This window comes from Macadamia integrifolia, chromosome 10, assembly GCF_013358625.1.
Source record: "Macadamia integrifolia cultivar HAES 741 chromosome 10, SCU_Mint_v3, whole genome shotgun sequence".
NCBI lineage: Eukaryota > Viridiplantae > Streptophyta > Magnoliopsida > Proteales > Proteaceae > Macadamia > Macadamia integrifolia.
The window spans coordinates 30,688,317-30,696,424 of record NC_056566.1 but is presented as its reverse complement, the minus strand read 5'-3'; the positions used below and the strand labels follow the sequence as shown (position 1 = coordinate 30,696,424).

Sequence of the window (8,108 nt, the reverse complement as noted above, 5' to 3'; positions counted from 1 at the left end):
ATGGGCTATAACTTCTCATTTTGGTTTCTACCCTATAGGCCAGGGTTTTAAAACACAAATAATCAGTTGATGGAATCGGTTTTGGGCGACTCTGATTCAGATCGGCTCTGAAATCGGCCAGAATTGGACCAAGAATCCTAGAACAATAGAATCAGCATTTGATCTTAAAATCCACCAGCCATGGTTTTCTTAGAAGCAGAGAAGAAAGTGAATGCTTTACAAATAGGGGCAATTGCTTCGCACCTGCCAGTGCTATGACCGGGAATGGGGGGAAGGCAATAAAGTGTCGACCGCCGCTGCCGAACAGAGACGGAGAAGAAGAAGAGGAATAGAGTTGCCGGCCGCCGTTGGGAACAAAGATGGAGAATAAGGCTTGAGGGCAAATAGGTCATCTCTATTAGATCAGGGGTATTTTGGGGTTTAAAATAAATTTGTAATACACTTAACAGTTCCTCACTCACGGTCAGGGTACGATTGATAGAATCTAAAACTTAGGAAGAAGGGGAGTATAATTTCAAACTTCATTTCAAACTTCGTAAAAGAAGATTATGTAATACTTAAAATATATAAGGGAGGGGAGTGTAATTTCCTCTTAAATTTATGATAATTGAGATTTTTCGACTTTTGTTTTGTAACATGGAAAATTTTCATGATAGAAAATTTATTAAAATCCTTTTATCTCTCAAAAACATAGCTTGACAAATTTTACCCAATAAAATAAAGAGAAGAAAGGAAAAGAGAGAAAAGGTAGCAAGCAAAACCAGTAGTCCCCAAGTCCAAACTCCAATGTAGGAATTTGGAAGAGAAAATAAGCGGTGGACCGTGATGGGGCCCCCTCGGTCCAGTAGAGACGAGAGAGTCAGTGCACAAAGCGGAGGCAGAGCAGAAGCGGAAGCCAGAAGGGACTCTCCCTCCTTCGGTTCCTTTCTTTGGTTCCTCTCCTAGTCCCCTCCAGAGCTTTCCTCTTCTTCCCTTGAGTCTCTCTGTGGGGGACTATCCCTATCTCGAACGTCTCAAATGTAGAGAGTTTAATTAGGTAAGGCGTTATCACTTGTGAGAAGTTATTAGTCTTTGAAACCCAAAGGTCCTCTCAATTTTCTGACAGTTTTTTGTGGGATTAAATTTGGAGGAATTTTTGTTTGACCTCCGCAATTTCAGAGCTTCTTTGTTTTTTTTTTTCTTTCCCAGGTTCTTGACTGCTGATTCGCGAAATGAATAAAGAGCGGCCACCGGAGCCTCTGGATTTCTTCATGTGGACTGTTGAGGTATGAAAATATTGATTTCTGCTACTTATTGCTTTTTAATTGATTGAGTCTGATGTGGGTTTTTTGAATCTAAGGAAATCTTCACAGACCATGCATTTTGGCTTTCAAGAGCACACAAAATTTGTTTGGATCTATGAATTGAGTTGGTCGCTATGTCTTGTTTCAATTTAGCTATGGTTTTCATTTTCCTGTTGTAATTTCATGAACATTTGTAAAGTCCGAATTCAGTAACAGTCCATGCGGGAAATTGTCTTACTTTTCTTCCCTCAATCAACATGAACCCTGAAATGGAGAATTCTGTGTGTGTTTAGGGGGAGGGGGTGTTCTAGTTTTACTAGGGATGAGGCTATGCATTTGAGCCATATTAGCTTCCTAATAACTTATGTCCACTCTACTATCTTATGAAACAATTTAGATTAACGGCCTTCAAGGTTCTCCCGCCGAATTGGCAACAACTGAGAGGGTCTAGAGGGCTTGTGAGGATCCATTATCCCATTAACTGTTGCATTGTCCCATAATGTTATGGTGAATATCTGCCTAAGGTAACTAAATAGGATCATAAGAACATGTAAATTTCAGTAAGGGACAAACAATAGAAAAGAATGATGAATTTCCAAGAAGAATCCATCCATAGGGTATTAGGGATCCATGAATGGGTCTCAAAGAATGTAATACAGCAACAACAACAACAACAACAGGAACAACTATTTTCAACCTTATCCCAACTAAATGGGGTTGGCTACATGGATCTTTGCCCTCCAACCAGCTTTATTTGAGTCATACTTCATACGAGGCCTAAGCTATGTATATCTTTCCTCACTTCTTCTCCTAAGATCATTTTAGGCCTGTCCCAAGCTCTTTTAGTTTCTTCAATTGAATGAAGTCAATCCTTTGTACCGGAGCATCCCAAGGCCTTTGATAAATAGGTCATGCCACTTCAAATGAATTTCTCGAAGCTTATCGTTAATATCACGTATCGAGGCTATTCCCAAATCACCTCTAATGTGGTCATTCCTTACTTTACCTTTCCAAGTTTTGCTACACATCCATCTCAACTTCCTCATCTCCGTTGTACGTAGTTTATCTATATGACATGTGATGCTTCAAAGTACCCAACACTCTGTGCCATATATCATAGATGGTCATATGATTGTCCTATCAAATTTTCCTTTAAGCTTTAAAGGAATCTGTCGATCATACAACATTCTATTTAATCTTCTGTGAAAATCATCTTCTATGTCACCTTCTTTGATTATGATTGAACCCAGATACCTTGATACATGCACACCATATAGAGGAGAGAAAATAGGGAATCAATTGAGAAGGGAGATAGAATAGAAATTAAATAATAAAAAAAATATAAATAGCTCTTTTGATGAAGCTATTACGTTCCGGCTTTATGGAGGAAGCCGTGCCTCCTCCTAAAAGAAGTTATAGGAACCAAAGAACCACATTGCCATTCGAAGGCTGGCCTTTCATTCCATCTTTTACCTATGTAATATGATTGCAAATAGTTACAAGAAGCTTTAACTTACTATAACTTCTACTACCCACATGCATCACTAACATCTCCCCCTCACCTATAATTTAGATAACTACTAAATAAAATAAAATAAATAACTACTTGACACCCCTCGCACAACCCAAACATTTCCCTATATACATGTAACGTACCTAAAATAATCACTTTGTGGAATCTCCTTCTCATCAATTTTCACCATTTCATTTTCCGTCCTAGTGTCACTAAAGTTACACAACAATCATCAAGTGAGGGAAAAATAATGCACAGCTGGGATCCTATTCAATATTCATAGAGTGAAACCACCCTTTTATTGGCTTGAAACCTCATTGTACGGATGGATCGACCATGCATGACATCCACACACTTTTGGAGCTAGGAATCTACTTAAGAAAACTACTTTTTTCACCCCCTCCATTAAGTTATTCTTTCCTTCATTGGGGAGAACATAAATTCATATATGTTATTAGATGGCAATTTTCTTACTATAAGCCTATTGTGGACTCCTGAACCCTGAAAATTAGAAACCTTGTCAAAGATTGATACTTTGCCTGTATTTTGGCCATCACTTTTGATTATCAACTCGGAATTAATTGAATATTCTTTTAATACCTCCAAAATCATGTAAAGGGGCTAGTATTAAGGCACAGAATATTGGCCTAATAAATTAAATAAAGCCTGACATCATTTAACTCTTAGATACAAAAGACATCAAAAAATTATATACAGGACTAAAATCCACGTGTACCAGTGACGCCGACGCAAGAACCAGCTACATTCACTATGGCTGGAGGATGCTTTCATGGAAGGAAACTAAAAGAGAAGAAGGAAGGAAGAAGAAGGAAGAAGGGAGGAAGAATCGACCAGCCTTGCCCTATCGCTGGCCTCTTTCTCTCTCTCCCATCACCCAAGATTGTGTGGGCCCCATTGCTGATTTGTTATTTAGTTAGCTTATTTTCTAGTATCTTATTTGTCTAGATCTTTGAGATAAGTAGGAAATCAAATAATATTCCTATTTGTTTTAGGAAACTTCTTTTATTGTGAGATTATTTTCATAGTTGGACTTTTTCATTTTTTTTTTTTTTGGTAATTATCTCCCTACTTATGTAAGGCCATTGGCCACAACTTTTTTTTAATGAAATGATTATTGAAAGCAAAAAAAAAAGGCAACGATTCTCTCTCTCTCTCTCATCTCTCATTCTCGATCTTCTTTCTCTTTCTCGCCTCTCCTCTCTCTCACGACTTTCCCTCCCATTCTCGTTCTCTCTTTCACTGCATCTATTCTTTGGTTACTGTCACGTCTACTGCAGCTGCTAAATACTACCGATTGAAGTCCATCTCAGTTGCATAAAGCCCCATCGGAATACTGCTGAATACTCCTTCAACAAACTGGAGTTTCCGCTTCATCAAATAAGGTGGGCTGCACCTCTATTTGGGAGGACTTCGACCTCTCCTTTTCTCCTCAGAGCAGGACAGCGTTAAGATAAGTAGATCCTCACCCCAACCCACTTCCTTGACTGTTTACTACCTCCCTGTTGATCCCACTGAAGACTGAAATTATCCTCTGTTTCAGCCATTATTATTTACTGCTGTCCTTTAGAATTATCCTGTTGTGTTCAAACCTGTTACTGTTGCTCTTATATTTTCATCCTGCTGAACTTACATACTACTGCTGTTTTTATAATCAATTTTCTGTGATTAAGAATGCTGCTGATTTCTTTAGTAGTTGATTGATGTAAGGAAGAGTATGATACTTACTCTCTGAATTCTTGAATTGATTTGTGCCTATCTACGCTATGTTGCCATGTTCCCTTCCCCATATTCCCCACTTGAGGCCTAGGTAGTTCATATGCTTTTCTTTCTAGATTAGTATTGATTGCTGCTACTCTGTTTAATAGTCCTCTAATTCATGCATGCTAATTAATGTATTGTGCTATTCTCTATTAATCCCAATCCCATTCTAAGCCCTAGTGAGTCTACCTCTGGCCACGTGGGTAATATTTGTAGGAATCCTAGTTGTCTAGGTATCCTCCTACATCACAAGGGTCTGGGCCTAGGGTCTTACATTAGTAATTCATGTACTTGTCATGTTTCCAAAAAGGTATTTATCGCAAGACTTGATGAATTTGAATATTTCATACTCAGTCATATCAACTTCTGTCAATGAATATGCCAAATTACTCTTGAACTTGTCTAGTATTTTATTTTTCCCATCCCGAAATTTACTGACTATTGGCACTCTATCCCCCCCCCCCCCCAAAAAAAAAAAAAAAAAGGCTATTGGCCCAACTGTATCAGAGATTCAGACTACCGGGCTCCCTGATGTAGGACAACCATAATTAGGGGTTGCAGTGCTCAGTTTGTCTAACAACAACAGCAACGAAAAATTCAGCTTTATCCCAACTTAATGGGTTCGGCTACATGGATTCTTACAAAACAAAATAGGAATAAAAAAAAAAAAGGATGAGAAATGAGAAAAGAAAGATGAGGGTAAAATATGGGAAGAGAGTAAGGGGCAAGAGGCACAGCCCAACAAGTCAGGATAGTCATAGCTGGATGGGGTCGGCTAAATGTAATCTTATTAGCAAATTGGTTGTGCTCAGGCATGGTCTCTTAACCAATGAGTATTTGCTCCCTTCAATTGCATTCCAAACCCACCTAGATCACCTGGTTGCCCAACAAAAGCCTGTCCAAACTCACCCGAGCACAAATTCCCAATTATCGTAGTTATATTAATTCAAATTATTTATTATTTATTATTTGTTGTCATATATATGCAGGTGGCTTGAATATACCTGAATATAACTGGGCTGGGCATACCCTTGACCATTAGCCTGAGATTTCTTAACCCTACCTGCATGAAAACACCTGATTGCCATCCTAACCACTTGGTAACTCTAAACTGATGCCACATCACATTCATTGAAATAGGATGAAAAAAGCCTAGAATTCTGCTGAAACACACCAAATGCTATACTATTTTATGTTTCAAGATTTGGTGCCTGAAACTCCCATCTTTTTGGTCAGATGAGTTCCTCCTGATGTGATCCGATCTGTATTCAGTGCTTAGATCCTGTTGTTGACAAACCATTGTGATTATAAGGGTGAGAGCATCTTTTAGGTTGGAGTTTTTGCTTCTCCAATTAAGCAATAATATATGATTTCTTGTGCTCAACCTTGTTCTTTTTCCAGCATCATGACCCTCAAAATATTTTTTATTTTATTATTATGTCTGAAAGGTTTTGCCTTGTGTAAAAGCTTGACTTCCTGTTCCTTTTTAGGAGTTACATAATAAACGTTCTCAATGAATATTCACCCAGGATTATACTCATTAGTAATTGATATTTTATTTTCCTCATCCTGATGTTAGGGAAATGCATATCTTCTCAAGCAACTAGTTATATGGTGGCTAATCTAATAAAACATTTTAATATGATTATTTCGATAAGAGCTATTAATTTACAAGGTTTTTCTAGAGTGTGTAGGATTGTGCTTCGAACAAATGCTTAGGCAAAAGACTTGAACAAAAATTCAGACATAGATTTCAATAATAAGTTTGGATTAGAAAGAAGTATGGTATCCAACTCAAATAACAAACAATGATAATGAAAGATATATATATATATATATATATAATGGCCACATAGGGGCATTGTGGCATGGAGATGAGGTTGGGTGATTTAGAGGCAAATATGGGATGAAAAAGGGGTCAAACCGAAGGCTTTCATGGTTGATGATGCGAAGTGCTGATCAATGGTGAGGTGGGATGAATCGGATCCAATTCAACCACCTGGATTGATAGCCTTCGCTGAATAAAGAAGAAAGGTATTGAGAATGAGATGGTAGAAAAAGATGCTGCTGAGTTAGGTTAACTAGTTGATGGAACCAGAGACACTGCCAACCATGGCAACCCTGACACATGCCTTCGAACAACAGTACAACACATTTTTGCATATTACTTAATTTTGTTGTTAGGATACTAAAAATCAAAATATTGATAGAATGAATATCATTTGGGAATGTGTTTTACCAGGATGTTGGGCTGTGGTTGGAAGAGATAAATCTTGGTAGTTACCGCCTGGTTTTTGAAGATAATGGTGTCAATGGAGAATACTTGGAGAGCTTGTCCATGTTCACCACTGAGCAGATTCTCAGGTTTATAAGATGATGTCACATGAAATGGGGAGACTTTATCATGCTGTGCAAGGAGCTTAGACGCATTAAGGGTCTCTCTCTCTCTCTCTCATGCTACACACATGCACACACGAAAATACAAACATACACACATGCACAAAGGTTTCTGGAGAACAATTGCATGGATTCAACCATTTGTTTTGCACATGGTGGTTTTCCAAATGGTGATAACAGAAGCGTGTACCACTAAGCAAACCATCCTATAGTCTATGTGTAAATACCCTTGATTGGGAATTTAGATCTCCTTTCTTGCAGGTTTACAGAGTTTCCAATTGTATCATTTATGAGAATTTATCATAACAAATGGGTTTTTGTCCTTCCATTCATTAAATAGTGACAGGTTTAGTATGGAGACTTGGTAACCTGTTGTATGAGGTTGGACGAAACTGAGTTAAAAGAAAATGTAGGGCTGCTGAATACCCATATCTGAGTTCTCCTTGTGTTAATTTACAAGGATGAAATTTCATTCTCCTGGTTTGCCACAGTATCTCAACTTCTCTTGTTTCATATCTTGTGTTTACCTGCAGTGGCTTGCTTGAAAGGGGAGCAAGAGGTCCGTCGGCCATGGTGGGCTCTATCTTGCCTCTCAGTAATCTTCATTAAAGTGGCAAAGCGCAATAGATAGTCCCGGGTTGTTTCCTTGAAGCTAGAGCCATGATATGAAATCTTTTTATGTATTCATTTTTATTTTTCTCTGTTTAAAGTGAGAAAGAAGCGGAAATAGATGTAAAGAACTTTGATGTTTGAAAATTAGGAGCAACATATGCTAGTAGAAATCTCCTTTCTGTTTCTTAAGCCTTTGTCAATTCTTTTGTATGTTCTTGTAGGTTATGTTTGGTTGTAAAGGAAAATTTTAAAGGAAAAGAAGTGAAAATTTCAAACCTGAAAAATGAACTTTTGTAATCGTTATCCCATGTTATTGTATAAATCACTTAAATTTCTTATCATATTTAGTAATGATACATTTTTTATACGTAATTTTTATGTTAAATTTAATAGCAAAGGGTTGGATGCAAAGTAAAATCAAATTTAATAATCAAATATAGAATAATTTTGAGTTTGTGATATAGTCACATGGAGTAGTTGTTCACTTATGATTGATCTGTTTTGCTTGCTCGTCAGAGGAAAAG

General features: G+C 37.6%; 1 pseudogene; it reads left to right on the top strand.

Moving 5' to 3' along the window:
* The first annotated feature begins 719 nt into the window (after positions 1-719).
* On the top strand, positions 720-7,868 carry LOC122091952 (annotated as a pseudogene).
* Positions 7,869-8,108: the final 240 nt, after the last annotated feature.